The sequence below is a fragment of the Mus pahari genome, chromosome 3 (genome assembly GCF_900095145.1).
Source record: "Mus pahari chromosome 3, PAHARI_EIJ_v1.1, whole genome shotgun sequence".
In the NCBI taxonomy this organism is placed as follows: Eukaryota; Metazoa; Chordata; class Mammalia; order Rodentia; family Muridae; genus Mus; species Mus pahari.
The window spans coordinates 43992639-44009176 of NC_034592.1; the positions used below are offsets into that span (position 1 = coordinate 43992639).

Sequence of the window (16538 nt, forward strand, 5' to 3'; positions counted from 1 at the left end):
AAAAAAAGAAAAAAAAAAAACACCCCAAAACATAAAGTGATATCCAAGAAAGCAACCAGAGCTGCGTACAGAACGTTGGTGTGTTGAACGCAAAAAAAGAAAGAAAGAAAGAAAGAAAGAAAGAAAGAAAGAAAGAAAGAAAGAAAGAAAGAAAACCCACCTCTCTGGACTCCAATATGCAATCGTCTTTGAAATTTGCTGCCCTGGATAAATTAACTATGTACCACAATTCACAAGGAACTCATGGGTGTTACAGGCGAGGAGATGTGACAGGGACAAGAGATGTTATTATTGCTGCATTTTTAATGTAGAAAATGTGGACTTTGGAACTTAGAAAACAAAAAGATTGGCTTTCTTTCTAAATATGTTCTTCAAGGAAGTGATATATAGCTAAAAAGATAGCAGTGATTAATCTATCAGTTGGGGCGGACTTTTTAGACCAAATGATGGAAGTCAGTATGTGTGTGTGCATGTGTGTGAGTGTTGTATAGATCTATCAAGAGGAAGTTAATGCCTTTTGGTGATCGACTCAACAAAGTACCTAATAAGAATTTCAGGTCTGGGGTTGTGGTGATGTCTCAGTGGCTAAGAGAGCTTGCTGATCTTAGAGACCCAAATTTGGTTCAGTGCTTGTGTCAGACAGCTAGTTTATAACTTACCTGTAACATCAGCTCTAGAAGATCCAACACCCCCATGTGGCCTCTGTAGATACCTCCATTCACAACCACATACCTCCATATAGAACACAGACAAATGTAATTAAAAGTGAAATAAAATTGCTTTTAATATGGGTTTTGAGCGTAGTGTAATGGTTGTGTTGGTACAGATTATGGCCCTTTGGGTATCCATGGTAACAGCACAGAGGTCTCTCTAACAGCAGTCACCACATGGAAGTAAAGCAGACAAGACCTATTCCCATTAGTCCAGCCCCACCTAGAACCAGCCTCGCTCTGCTTTCAACTATTTGTATTTCCTCAGTTTGAAACAGATGTTATTTCAATCAAGTTATTAACAAAATCAATGTGGAAGCTTCCATTTTAGATGATAAACACCCAAGTAATAGGTTAGAAGGCAAGATCCATTTGCTCAAAAGATTTTACTGTGGGTCCTTGTCGAAGTAAAAGGGACCCTCCACAACCCACTGTCCTCATATTTAAAGCCAACAAAGCACTAGCAGTGAGCTTATAGGGTGACTGTGGGTGCAGCCGGGCAGGGCCAGTGTGAGCCATCTAATATCAACTTTCCTAAACTCTTGGTCACAACCCTATCTAGGCTTCTGAGACATTTGGCAAGAGGGAGAAGTTTTTTTTAACATGTAAAAGGTTTCGAAACATACAACAATCAAAGTGCAATGTGTAATGAACCTGTTTTGTTCCTTGCAATGCCTGTCATGGGACTTCATCACAGCCTTGGTTCTGAGCACACTGTATTTGCACACTTTGCAGTGCATGCATCATCATGCCATAGAGCACCAGCAGATGCCCCTACCCGTCTGTGGCAGCTTGAAGACCCTATGTAATGAATTGACAGGTTCTTACAGTACACGTGAAGTTTCACTCTCTTCAGGGTAAGGTTTCAGTAAGAGAAAACAAAGGCTCTATATTTCCTTCTATTATTTCTCAGCCTTCATCAAGTTAGAACTGTATTGTGTGAGAATGCTCGATTTCAAAAGTGAGTTGCTGCCTCTTTTAACACACACACACACTCATTAAACGAGTTTTGGCTTGAGATGAGTGCCGCGTTTCCAACGATTCCTGAAATGGGTCTCAACATGCCTCTGTCATTTTACATTATACATTTATGCAAGCGGCGTTCTCAGCACTGACAAGTATAAAGTCGAAAACATTGACCGACTCTGTAAACTGTTAAAGATGTTCTGCGCCCTCAGTATCAAACGTTCAGCCAGGATTTAATTCTTTATGTCAAAATAAGCAAACAAACCCTGTCTCATTAGTGAAGCCATTTACTTTCTTCTTTAAATGGTGACTGCTTGTTTTAAAAGAAATTTCTTTGTGATTTCTTTTCAGTAGGTGTTTGATCTGCATACTCGTTTCATGTACCTATGTATACACCCAGCTGCAGGTAAAAACTCAGGTGAGAGGAGGCTGAGGGTGGGAAAGTTTAAGAAGCCTTTATCCAGGTATCAGAATCAAGAATAAAATAATGTGATCAGATAAAAATGCCGGCCCTCAATTGAAAGGATTTTTGTGTTTATTGTGTTATGTTCTTCATTTGAAGGGACATATTATGTCCAGTCTTATTTCCCTGCTGTGGTGATTAAATACTTTGACCAATGCATTTTAAGGGAGAAAGGGTCTATTTTGGCTCACAAAATATTCTAGGTTCCAGTCCATCACAGCGGGGAAGCCACAGTGGCCTGAGCTTGAAGGAGCTATTTACTTGGTATCCGTTATCAGGAAGCCAGAAAGATACTGCCTCCATTTTAGGAAGCCCAAGATCTCCTCCCCAGGGAATGGTCCAGCTCCCAGTCAACACAGGCCTTCCTGTATCAGTTAATGTAGTCAAGGTTTCCCCCTCCGCATGCTTAGAGTCTCATCTCTCCAGGGCATCTAGCTTCTGTGTGGATGAGGCTTCTTCACATAGCCATCACAGGCCACTATAACAAAAGATCACCAGTTGGGGTAGTGTAAACAATACATGCTCATGTCTCATCATTCGATTTTTCTTCCCTACAAGGCAGAATGTACACCCTGGTGGCATTAATTTGTCTTATCTTTGCATCAGTTCCATCATGGGACCCCAACCTCACTGAAACCTATCTCCAGATATAATTGCATCTGAGCAAGGCAGGCAGAGTTAAGATATGTGGTAACCACTGGGCATGGTGGTGCACGCCTTTAATCCCAGCACTCTGGGAGGCAGAGGCAGGCGGATTTCTGAGTTCGAGGCCAGCCTGGTCTACAAAGTGAGTTCCAGGTCAGCCAGGGCTATACAGAGAAACCCCCTGTCTCGAAAACAAAAAACAAACAAACAAAAAAAACCTAACAACAACAAAAAAGATATGTGGTAACCAAGGACACTGAAGTTGTATTCTGGTAGGTGATCTGACAGTCAAATGCCCATTCGGACCACATATCGTAGAAGTTACAATTCTGGGTTAGCCTGGCATAGTCAGTAGGAAAAGAACAAAGAACCTCTGTTTCAAGTAAAACGGAAGGCAATGGCTGGCCTAGATTGTCCTCTGAGGTCCATGTGAAATTTTTGGCTCATACTTATTGGCACTCATGTACACACACATAAATATACACAACATGTTATATGTGTGCATACACACACACACACACACACACACACACACACACACACACACACACACACTTGATTAAAGAGAGACTAAGGTACCAGGGCAATTTTCCAATTGCTACAAATGTGTCCCAGCAAAACATCTAGGTTCTCAAAAGATCTGGGACTGGTTGTGGTATCATTTCAATGTGGTTTTGTTCACTGATATCATTTCAATGTGTTTCCCCCCCCCCCCCACTGTGGGCTTTTTATGAGGAACATGGAGGAACAAAAATTCCTTAAAAGGGAGATCTGACTCACCGTGATTTCGGAGAGGGCAAAAAGATGACCTCATCAATATGCTACCATCTTATAAATATTCATGAAACACCCTTACAAATAGCAGGCTCAAAATTGCCCATTCCTTGAGCCAGCTTGCTCCAAGCTGTCTGGAGTGTTCTATCACTTTACTTTGCTTTGCTAAATAAATTTATGCTTAAACAAGCTCTCTTGGCTGAACTTTTTCCTTTAACAAGAAAAGAATCAAGCCAAACTCCATCCTGGCAACAGGTTAGGAGTTCAATATTTGAATTTTTTTTTCAATATTTGAATTTTGCGGACAGGGTCACAAATACTCAGTCCATAACAGTGAGTAAATATTAAAGTTCTGCTGTCAGCTTATAAAAAGGTGCTTTATACAAATATAGGATTTAGTATCTATTCATGTGTAAAAGTGGTGAGATACACATGACCAAAACCTATACCAACTACCTAGAAGGAGACGATAGCAGTAAGAATCAACTGGACACCCTATGGGTTCACCTGCCCCGTCATTGTGAGACCATGACAGAGTCTTCCTCAATAGTCCTGGACTTTCCTATTTCTCCCCCTGAGTCTTGAAGTTCCCAGGAGGCATCATCTATGATGATGCATCAGCTATCTGATGACAATGACATTCATATCTCCTCAGATTCTTTTCTGAATTGAGGGGCTAGGGTTCTTGAAAACAGTAAGCAGCTACGTTCTGTAGACCCATCCGTGTGCAGTGGAATGGAGTCCCCTTGCTGAGCAGATGGATGCTGGGCTGCCTGGCCTGGTCTATCTAGCTCCTAGCACTAAGGCACTCATTCTCTCAGTTCCTGTATATTTTTCTGAGTGAAGGGGCTTAGCTGTCAGCCCTCTTTGGGAATTATACTTGAGAGGCCTCTTCTAAGGTTGAGCCCCTTTAGGTGACCTGCACCTAATGCTGGTCCCTATACCGCGATGAGAAGGTGCGTATAAATGTTCCTTGTCCTTCAGAACAAGCTAACTGTACCTTCCCCATCCTTGGGAGGAGTCAGTCCTCTGCTGGGGCTGCATGCTACTACTCCATTTCCTTGTTCCTTCTACCCCATGCTACTTCCTCCATTCTGCCCATAGGTGTTCATCAGGAGAACAAGCCCAGTTATGCTTTCTCCTCAATAATGTGCCTCATAAACTTCCCCCTGGGGAGTCATGTGTCATTTCCCAGCCACGCACAGAAGACCCAGTACTGAAGCGGTGATTCCTCTGGTTTTGTCTTTTATTCAATAACATGCTCAAAACAAGGTAGGAACTCATTTACTATTCACTTCATTGACTATGGAGCATGAACTGTGTTCTGTGGACATTACATTGATGACAAGTTTCTGATCAAATCAAAAGGAAGGACCCAGAAAAATACATTGAGATGACTGTAGAGAGCAACATCATGCCAAGTTACATGCTTCTGGTAGTCTGTGCTTTGAAGCAAAAAGGTGGGCTAGAGTATTTATTTATAAAGTGATAAGGTCAGATAGGAGACCCAGAGTATTTTGGATGAGATAATCTTACATATTTTCCAGTTTTGACCAGAGAAACTGAGACTCAGAAACACCAGATCATTTCCCCTGAAGTTAAATAGCTGAAATAATAACCAGACTTGAAGGACCAGGCAAGCTTTAGACAACAGAGAAATCACCCACGTCTCCTGGTTATCTTGGTTGTCAGAATGGTTATCAGTCCTGGTTGCCCCTGCTCTGCAGTGTGACCTGAACATTACACAAGATATCTGTCCATGGGGATCCCTGGACTCCCTCCATGCATAGTTCCAGGAAGCAGCTTCCCTCGGATGGCATATGAACCCCTCACATGGCTGGTGTCTTCTTACCTACAAACCTGCCATTTGTCTCCAAGTTTCTCATCCCCGGGGCTCTTGGAGAGCCACTCTGAAGCAAAGGCCACAAATCTCTTCTTCACGTGATCCTGATGTCATTTGAAACATGACATTATAGCTCCCTTCTCCAATTCACCCTTCCTTTGGTGTAGCGTGATTTAAATATCCCCACTAGCTCTGTGATATGGTTTACAGCAGTAGTATTTCAAGCTGACTTTTCATCAGAGACTCAGAAGGTGATTCACAATGATAGGGGCTGTTCTTTCCTGGCTGGGATTCAGAGATCAAATGAAGGCCATGCAGGAGGGTCTTTGTGTTTCCTCACGCTGGAGCCTCCATCACTCTGGTCGTGTGAGTTGTTTTTGGTAGGAAAGGCAAAGCTGCAGGTCTTTGAGAAACGTGCTGCTAGACTTCAGTTCGGCTAGACTTGAGTGACACTCGATGAGTGCAGTTATAATTGGTTTACAAGAAGTGGGCAGCTTGCTAGTTGTTGGCACAGCGCTTGCTTTCTGCTAAGGGAGCTGGTCCTGTAGTTTGAGAAGGCTATAATTTCTTTAGCTGAATTTTTTTTATTAGTCATCTTTTCCATATCTTGAAATTATAATTTATCAAGTAAAGAAGTAATTCTATGAAGATAAAACTAAAGGAAAAAAATCTATTGCTGATATATATATTTCCCTTTTAAGCCTTTTCATATGCATATGGGCAAGGCTAGAGACATACAATTATTTGCTTCAGTCCCACACTATATGTGCATTTTCTATATCTTTCCTCTTTTTAAAAAAATTATGAATCATTTTATTTGTTTACATTTCAAATGTTATTCCTCTTCCTTGTCTCCCCTCCATGAACCCTGTACCCCTCCCTCCCCTCCCCCTTTGCCTCTAAGAGGGTGTTACCCCACCCACCTACCCACTCCCTCCTCACCTCTCTAGCATCCCCCTTCTCTGGAGAATCAAGCCTCCACAGGACCAAGTGCCTACCCTCCCACTGATGACAGATGAGGCAGTCCTCTGCTAAATATATATCGGGAGCCATGGACCTGCCCATGTGCACTCTTTGGTTGGTGGTTCAGTCCTTGGGAGCTCTGAGGGGTCCAGTGAGTTGATTCTGTTGTTCTTCTTATTGAGTTGCAATCCCCTTTAGCTCCTTCAGTCCTTCCCCTAACTCTTCCATTGGGGTCCCTGGGCCGTGAGTATCTGCATCTGTCTTAGTCAGGTGCTGGCAGAGCCTCTCAGAGGACAGCCATACAAGGCTCCTGTCTGCAAGCACATCTTGGCATCAGCAATTGTGTCAGGGTTTGGTGTCTATGGACTGAATGGATCACACAGTAGGGGCCGTCTCTAGATGGTCTTTCCTTCAGCCTCTGCTCCACTTTTGTCCCTGTATTTCGTTTAGACAGGGACATTCTGAGTTAAAATTATTTAGATGGTGGGTGGTTCCATTCCTCATGGGGGTATGTTTATCTACTGGAGGTGGTCTCTTTAGGTTCTATCTCCCTGCCGTTAGGTATTTTGGCTAATGTCATCCCCATTGGGTTTTGGAAGCCTCTCGCATCCCTAGCATATGAGACTATTTAATGGTTCCTAAGTTCCCCTCCCCTCCTCCCCGCTACTTGTTTCTATTTCTTCTTCTGGGCCTCTGGACTTCTCTCCTGTCTCTTCCCATAACTGGTCCACCCACCCTTCCCTCTCTCCCCTCTCCCACCCAGATCCCTCCCTACCCTCTCCCACACAGATTCCCCCCTCTGCCTCCTGTGATTATTTTGTTCTCCCTTTTAAGAGGGTTTGAAACATCCACACTGAGGCCTTCCTTCTTACCACTTATCAGTGGACATTATGTTCTTTTGGGTCTGGATTACCTCGCTCAGGAAGATATTGTCTAGTTCCATCCTTTTGCCTACAAAGCTCATGAAGTCATCATTTTGAATAGCTGAGTAGTATTCCATTATGTAAATGTATGACATTTTCTGTATTGATTCTTCAGTTGAGGGACATCTGGGTTTTTTCCAGCTTCTGGCTATTATAAATAAGGCTGCTATGAACATAGTGGAACACATGTACTTGTTATGTATTGGACCATCTTTTGGGTATATGCCCAGGAGTGGTATAGCTGGATTCTCAGGTAGAGCTATTCCCAATTTTCTGAGGGAACTACCAGATTTGTATTTCCCTGATGACTAAGGAAGTTGAACATTTCTTTAGGTGTTTCTTGGCCATTAGTTAAGAAGTGCAGACAGGACCCTGATATAGCTGTCTCTTGTGAGGTTATGCCAGTGCCTGGCAAATACAGAAGTGGATGCTCACAGTCATCTATTGGATGGAACACAGGGTCCCCAATGAAGGAGCTAGAGAAAGTACACAAGGAGCTAAAGGGGTCTGCAACACTATAGAAGGGACAACAATATGAACTAACCAGTAACCCCTAGAGCTTATGTCTCTAGTTTGCATATGTAGCAGAGGGTGGCCTAGTTGGCTATCAATGGAAAGAGAGGCCTTTGATCTTTCGAAGGTTATATGCCCCAGTACAGGGGAATGCCAGGGCCAGGAAGCAGGAGTGGGTGGGTTGGGAGCAGGGTGGGGGATGGGCATAGGGGACTTCTGGGATAGCATTTGAAATGTAAATGAAGAAAATATCTAATAAAAAAAATCAGAATTTAAAAAAATATGGAAAAAGAAGTTGTTGAGCTCTGTACCTCATTTTTAATTGGGTTATTTGGTTTTCTGGAGTCTAACTTCCGCCTCTTCTTTCTCCTCCTCCTCCTCCTCCTCCTCCTCCTCCTCCTCCTTCTCCTTCTTCATCTTCTTTGGTCAAAGACCATGCAGGGGTCAACTTTAATACTGAGGTTGACCAGTTTTGGGTTAAAGGAGAGATGCCCTCCTTTCCTGGTAAGCCCTAAGGGTACATAAGACCCTTTGTTCTTCAAACACCCGAAGACCAGAGATGGTCCGTAATCAAACAAGCATAGGGCTCTGGAGGTCAATTCTGAGTTCTGTGCCTCCTAGGCGTTGGTGACTTAGTGTGTCCAGGACTCCATGAGGTACATGCCTATTAAAACAGGGTCTTATATCTCCTTAACATGTCTTTCTTTTATGAACAGACCCCCCAAGTCAGGCTCCTAGATTGGTCCATTCAGCAGGATAGCCCCTGGTCCACCTCTGCCAACATAAGAGGCTCAAGTCTGAGGTACCAAAGATGCTCCAAGAGATTTGGAGAACACCAGTACCCTAGAGTTTCTGTCACTGGTCTGCTAGGAAACTGAGGGATATCAGGATGCCAGGCAAGGTGAAAACTCCTCAACTGAAGCTCTCACCAGCTCATGTGAGCAGCAGAGACAAGAGAAGGAAGCTCAGGGACCTCGAGGTTTGAGGTGTTTCCTCACAAAAGACCTCAGGTCACACGGGTTGGGTCAGCTTGAGAACAACACCAGGTGTAGTGGGTTGCAGCTACGGTGGGGTTCAGAGCTGCCTGAAGCTGGGCCTGGCTGATTGAGTGTCCACTTAGTCCAGGAGGAGAAAGAGACAAAGGTGCATCCAGACTAAACTGTGAAGAGCTGCCGTGTAAGCAGCTGTTCCAGCCATCAGCACCTGCACTGGCCAGTCCAGCCCTTCAGGCCTCCTGGGAGCCCTCAGGGTTGACTCTCAGCCAAAGGCTCTGTGGGCCAGTCCCCAGAGTATGCCTCAGAGTCCCTGGAGAGGCCAGGTAATGAAGCCACCACCAGTCCTGGATCTGGCCTTGGCAGGGGCTTATGGGTTCGTGTCAGGGAGGGGTTCTGAAGGAACCTCTGGTAACTCGATTTGTTCTTGAGTGATTGCGTTCAACTCTTCCAGGATGCCATCCTCGTCCTCCTGGATGAAGCTTCTTGCCCGCAGCTCATCAGTTTGCCCCTGGTACTCCACTGCCTCCTGGGTCTCCTCCAGGATCTTCTCCACCTCCTCTTTGGACATCACCTGGTGCATCTTATTCAGACATTCGTTCCCCACCTGAAGCCCCTCCATCACCTTCATCTCGATCTGCGTGAACTCGATGCTCTGAACCATGGCTTCCAGGCTGCTGATCTGGTTTTCTGTCCTATCAAGCAGTTGCTCTCAGTACCTCTTCTAGAGCAGTAGCTGGGCCCGTTCTTTCCTGCTATCTCACAGCAGCTGCCTGGCCAGGGCCTGCTCACTCTCTAGCTGTTGCCTGGCCCTCTTCTGGTACTCAGCTTGTCCCTCAGTTGCTTCAGTTTGCAAGATGGCTCTGTCCTATTCAAGGTTGCCCATGGCTGCCTGCCGGCGGGCCCAGCCCATTGCTGCCGCCCTGGAATCTAATTTTTTGAGTTCTTTGTATATTTTGGATATTAGCCTTCTATCGGATGTAGGGTTGGTAAAGATCTTTCTTCAGTCTGTGGGTTGCCATTTTGTCCTATTGACAGCATTCTTTGCCTTATAGAAGCTTTTCAGTTTCATGAGGTCCCATTTGTCAATTGTTGATCTTAGAGCCTGAGCCATTGGTATTCTGTTCAGGAAAATTTCCCCTGTGCTGATGTGTTCAAGGCTCTCTCCCACTTTCTCTTTTCTTAGATTCAGTGTATCTGGTTTAATGTGGAGGTCCTTGATCGACTTGGACTTGAACTTTGTACAAGAAGATTAAAAAAAAAAAAAAAAAGGATCAATCTTCATTCTTCTATGTGCTAGGCACCCTTTGAGCCAGCACCATTTGTTGAAAATGCTGTCTTTTTTCCACTGGATGGTTTTAGCTCCTTTGTCAAAGATCAAGTGACCATAGGTATGTGGGTTCATTTCTGCATCTTCAATTCTATTCCATTGATCTACCTGTCTGTTGCTGTACCAGTACCCTGCAGTTTTTATCACATTGCTCTGTAGTACAGCTTGAGGTCAGGGATGGTGATTCCGCCAGAGGTTCTTTTATTGTTGAGAATGGTTTTTGCAATCCTCAGTTTTTTGTTACTCCAGATGAAGTTGAGAGTTGCTCTTTCTATCTCTGTGAAGAATTGTGTTGGAATTTTGAAGGGGATTGCATTGAATCTGTAGATNGCTTCTAGTAAGATGGCCATTTTTACTATATTAATTCTACCAATTGTGAGCATGGAGATCTTTCCATCTCTGAGGCCTTCTTTGATATCTTTCTTCAGAGACTTGAAGTTCTCATACAGATTTTTCACTTGCTTGGAGTTACGCCAAGATACTTTATGTAAGCAATATTTATACTTGTGAATACTCTGATGGGTGTTATTTCCGTAATGTCTTTCTCAGCCTGTTTATTCTTTCAGTAGAGAAAGGCTACTGATTTGTTTGAGTTAATTTTATATCCCAACACTTTGCTGAAGTTGTTTATCAGGTGTGGGAGTTCTCTGGTAGAATTTTTTGGGTCGTGTATGTATACAATCGTATCATGTGCAAATAGTGATATCTTGACTTCTTCCTTTCCAATTTGTATCCCTTTGACATCCTTTTGTGGTCTAATATCTCTAGCTAGAACTTTGAGTCCTCTATTGAATAAATAGACTGTGGGGAGCCTTGTCTTGTCCTTGATTTTAGTGAGATTGCTTCAAATTTATTTTCATTTAATTTAATGTTGGCTGTTGGTTTGCTGTATATTGCTTTTATTATGTTTACATATGTGCCTTGAATTCCTAATATTTCTAAGACTTTTAACATAAAGAGGTGTTGCATTTTGTCAAAGGCTTTTTCAGCATCTAATGAGATGATCATATGATTTTTTTTCTTTGAGTTTGCTTATGTAGTAGATTAAGTTGATGTATTTCTAAATATTAAACCATCCCTGCGTTTTTGGGATGAAGCCTACTTGGTCATGGTGAATAATGGTTTTGATGTGTTCTTGGATTTGGTCTGTGAGCATTTTATTGAGTATTTTTGCATCTATATTCATAAGTGAAATTGATCTGAAGTTGGTTCTTTATGTGGCTTAGGTATCAGAGTAACTGTGGCTTCACAGGATGAATTAGGTAGTATTCCTTCAGGTTCTACTTTGTGGAATAGTTTGAGAAGTATTGGTATCAAGGTCTGATATCATTCTTCACTAAAACCATCTGGACCTGGGCTTCTTTTTGGGTCATGAGACTTTTAATGACTATTTCTATTTCCTTAGAGAATATGAGATTGTTTATATAATTTATCTGGTCCTGATTTAACTTTGGTACCTGTTTAGAAAATCATCCATTTCATGTAGATTTTCCAGTTTTGTTGAGTATAGACTTTTGTTGTAGAATCTGATGATTTTTTAAAAATTTCTTCAGTTTTTGTTATTTTGTCTACCTTTTCCTTTATGTTTTATTTTGCTTGTTTGTTTGTTTAAATTTGGATACTGTCTCTGTGTTCTTTGGTTAGTTTGGTTAAGGGCTTATCTATTTTGTTGATTTTTCTTAGAGAACCAGCCTTTTGTTTTGTTGATTCTTTGTATAGTTCTTTTTGTTTCTAATTGGTTGATTTCAGCTTTGAGTTTGATTATTTCCTGCTGTCTACTCCTCTTGGGTGTATTTGCTTCTTTCTGTTCTATAGCTTTCAGATGTACTATTACGCTACTAGTGTAGGATCCCTCCAATTTCTTTATGAAGGAACTCATTGCTATGAATTTTCCTCTTAGCACTGCTTTGATTGTGTCCTGTAAGTTTGGGTATGCTATGCCTTCATTTTTATTAATTTCTAGAGAGTCTTTAATTTTTTTATTTCTTCCCTGACCAAGTTACCATTGAGTAGAGAGTTATTCAATTTCCATGAGTATGTGGGCTTTCTGTTGTTTTTGTTGTTATTGAAGACCAACCTTAGTACATGGTGATCTGATAGGTTGCATGGGATTATTTCAATCTTGTATCTGTTGATGTTTGTTTTATGTCCAATTATATGGTTAGTTTTGGAGAAGGTACCACGAGGTGCTGATAAGAAGGTATATTCTTTTGCTTTAGGATGAAATGTTCTATAGATATATTAAATCCATACAGTTCATAAGTTTTCGTAGTTTCACTGTGTCTCTGTTTAGTTTCTGTTTCCAGGATCTGGCCATTGGTGAGAGTGGGGTGTTGAAGTCTCCCACTATTATCGTGTGAGGATCAATGAATATTTTGAGCTTTAGTAACATTTCTTTTATAAATGTGGTTGCACTTGCATTTGGGGTGTAGATATTTAGAATGAGAGTTCATCATGCTGGATTTTTCCTTTGATGAGTATGAAGGGTCCTTCCCCATCTCTTTTGTTAACTTTTGGTTAAAAGCTTATTATATTGGATATTTGAATGGCAACTCAAGCTAGTTTCTTGTGGTCATTTGATTGAAAAATTTTTTTTCCCAGCCTTTTAGTCTTAGGTAGTATCTGTTTATGTCAGTGATGGGTGTTTCCTGTATGTAACAAAATGCTGGGTATCCTGTTTATGTATCCAGTCTGTTAGCTTATGTCTTTTTATTGTGGAATTGAGTCCATTGATGTTGAGAGATATTAAAGACCAAGAAAACTTCCTGTTTGTCTTTAATGATGATTTTATGCTGTGTGGTTCTCTTCTTTTGGGTTTGTTGTGAGATGATTAATTGGTTTATCTTGGGTTTAATATCCCTCTCTGTGTTGGAGTTTTCCTTCTATTATCATCTATAGGGCTGTTTTAATGGAAAGACACTGTTTAAATCTGCTTTTTAAAAATGGAATATTTTGGTTTCTCCACTTATGGTGATTGATAGTTTTTCTGGGTATAGTAGTCTGGCTGGAATTTTTGTTCTCTTAGGGTCTGTATGACTTCTGTCCAAGATCTTCTAGCTTTTAGAGTCTCTGCTGAGAAGTCTGGTGTAATTCTAATAGGTCTGCATTTATACCTTACTTGGTCTTTTCCCCTTACCACTTTTAATTTTAATTTTAATAAAAATAAGGCTTCTTGTACATTTAAGACCATCTCTTTCTCTACGTTAGGGAAGCTTTCTTCTATGATTTTGCACAAGATGTTTCCTGGCTCTTTGCATTGGGAACATTCTCTCTTGCTTCTATTCCTATTATTCTTAAGTTTGGTCTTCTTATTGTGTCCTGAATTTCCTACAATTTTCTTATTGTGTCCTGAATTTTTTGGATTAGGATCTTTTTTGAACTTTGTATTTTCTTTGACTGTTGTGCCAATATTTTCTATGGTGTCTTCTATGCCTGAGACACTCTCTTCTATCTCTTGAACTCTGTTGGTGATGCGACTGTAACTCTTGATCTCTTTTCTAGGTTTTCAATCTCCAGGGTTACATTCCTTTGTGATTTCTTTATTGTTTCTATTTCCATTTTTAGAACCTGGGTGGTTTTGTTTAATTCCTTTATGTGTGTGATTGTAGTTTCCTGTATTTCTTTAAGTGATTTATATGTTTCCTCTATAAAGGCTTCTATCTGTTCTTCTGTATTTCTTCAAGGGAGTTATTATGTCCTTCTTAAAGATCTCTATCATCTTCATAAGACTGGATCTTAGGTTGTAGTCTTGCTTTTAAGGTATGTTATGGTATCCAGGGCTAGCTATGGTGGGAGAGCTGGGTTCTGATGGGGCCAAGTGGCATTGGTTTCTGTTGTATATGTTTTTGTGCTTGGCTCTCGCCATATGGTTATCTCCAGTGTTAAATGGCCTTGCTGTCTCTGACTGAATCTTGTCCTGCCTGTGAGCCTGTGAGCCTGTGAGCCTGTGAGCCTGTGAGCCTGTGAGCCTGTGAGCCTGTGAGCCTGTGAGCCTGTGAGCCTGTGAGCCTGTGAGCCTGGTTATGTAGGGGCACCTGGGAATCAAGCTGTCTCTGGGTGTGGGCGAGTGTTGGAGTGCCCTGGCCAAGTTGTAGGCTTGAATGGAAGATGTGTCTCTGGCAGGGAAGGATGAATAGGGTCAATCTCAGCTGGGCCCTGTGGGTTTCCAGGTAAGCCAGGTGTTGGGGAGGGGGCTCACAACTTGTGAGCCTGGTTGTGTTGAATGGAGCACCTGGGAGTCAGGCTGTCTCTGGGTGTGGGAGGGTATTGGAGTACTAGCTCTGCCCTGGGCTGAGTTGTGGGATGGAAGGAAGATGTATTTCTGGAAGGGGTAGGGTGGTTAGAGTCTCTCCTTTTTATATCTTTCTATTGAGTTTTCACACTAAACAAAATTCCCAGGGACTAAACCACCAACCAAAGAGTGCACATGGAGGGATAAATACCATAAGTGGATAAATAAATTATGGAGGGCTCCAGCAGCATATGTAGTAGAGGATTCCTTTATCTGGCACCAATGGAAGGGGAAACCCTTGGTCCTGTGAAGGCTCGATACCCAAGCATAGAGGAATGCTAGGGTGCTGAGGTGGGAGTGGGTGTGTGGGTAGGGGAGCACCCTCATAGAGGTAGGGGTAGGGCATAGGTGGTTTGTGGAGGGGAAACTAGGAAAAGGGGTAACATTTGAAATGTAAATAAATAAAATAGCCAATAAAAAAGAAAAATAAAACAAACTCAATGAAACATTCAGAGTCAGTGCGATCACTCTCCTGCTTACAGTTTGTTTTTCTTACAGCTAAAGATAATGCTATGAAGAATAGCTTTATTATTTGAATTTTCCTACATGTTGCATGATTCCTTCAGAAGTAATTTCCTGAATAAGAAGGAGTAGTTTATAAAGTGTTGTGATTCTTCAACATATTTGAATTCCAAAAAAATAAAATAAAATAAAAAAAATAAAAGACGCATTAATTCATGTGCTCTTCCCAGTTATGGTTAATTGCACTAACTGCTTTTGCAGAAGCCCTTGGTCCAGTTTCCAGTATCCCCACATAGCAGCTCACAATCATCTGTTACTCCAATTTCAGGGGATCAAATGTCCTCTTTTGGGATCTATTTGGTCCTATACATAGATTGTTCATAAATATAGAAGCAGGCTAGCATACATACAAATTTAAAAATTTAAAATAATAAATGCAGCAATTTGTAGTTCTTTTGAGTACTATTTATTAGGTAAAGGAAACTGATTATTAATGCAGAAACAGTTGCTCAAAGAGCATAGGATAAGTCTCAGTAGAGTACTTGGCCATAAATTATACATCTGGATCACACCCTCCTCCCACCTGAATCACACCCTCCTCCCACCTTCCACAAAGCGCAGAAGAACCATTGTGAAAGAAGATGATGAGAGACTCGAAGGACCAGAGATCGGGGAGGATCATTGGAGCTAAATAGTCTTTTCAGGGCATTACAGGGCTGCTATACTCAAAAACTCACAGTAGTTGTGGTGGCCTGTGTGGACCTGCACAAGATCAGGACAGTCGATCATCTATTACGGAGTAGAAAGGTGCTCCCAAATTCTAATCCTTAACTCAGGAGCTGTTGAATATTGATGGCTTCTGGCAGAGAAAGAATCAGTTTTCTTTAAGAGTATGGCCCTTGGTAGACTTACATGCTCTGGTATGTGGCCCAGTGCCTATGAATACACAGGCAATACAAATTGCAAATGGATAATTAAAAAAAAATCTATCTATGTATCTATCTATCTATCTATGTATCTATCTATCTATCCATGTGTGTGTGTGTGTGTGTGTGTGTGTGTGTGTGTGTGTGGAGAGAGAGAGAGAGAGAGAAAGAAGATATAAAGTTGGGAGGATAAAGAGGTATAAGGTGAACCTGGGAAATGTAGGAGGTGAATATGACCAAAATACATTGTATAACGCTCTCAAAGAATTAATAAAATATTATATTAAAAAACAAAAAAAAAATGAGGGTAATTTGGCTTTGTATTCCCACCAATACTATGGTGAATTGACTACTAGTAAACATTATTTTCTTACAGAACTCTCTTTGATCAGTACAATTCCACTCAGGGTCAATCATTAATGATGCAATAGCAGAATACCTTGAGAAGCACTAAAGCTGGGAGCTCACATGTTATCTACAGATATGGGTAAAATACCAGGACTTACAGATTTTATTATTGTTTAAATTGTGTGTGTGTGTGTGTGTGTGTGTGTGTGTGTGTGTGTATTCATACTTGGAGGCCAGAAGAGGAGTAGGATCCCTGGAGCTGCCCAATGTGAGTGCTGGGATGTAACTCAGGTCTTCTGGAATAGCAGCAAGTACTCTTTTTTTTTTTTTTTAATGGTAAAAATGTTTTATTTTTGTTTAGATAATTCTTACTTTACACAAACAGAATA

General features: G+C 41.6%; 1 pseudogene; it reads right to left on the reverse strand.

Annotated features, from left to right (window-relative positions):
* Window positions 1-9096: 9096 nt before the first annotated feature.
* On the reverse strand, window positions 9097-15505 carry LOC110317884 (annotated as a pseudogene).
* Window positions 15506-16538: the final 1033 nt, after the last annotated feature.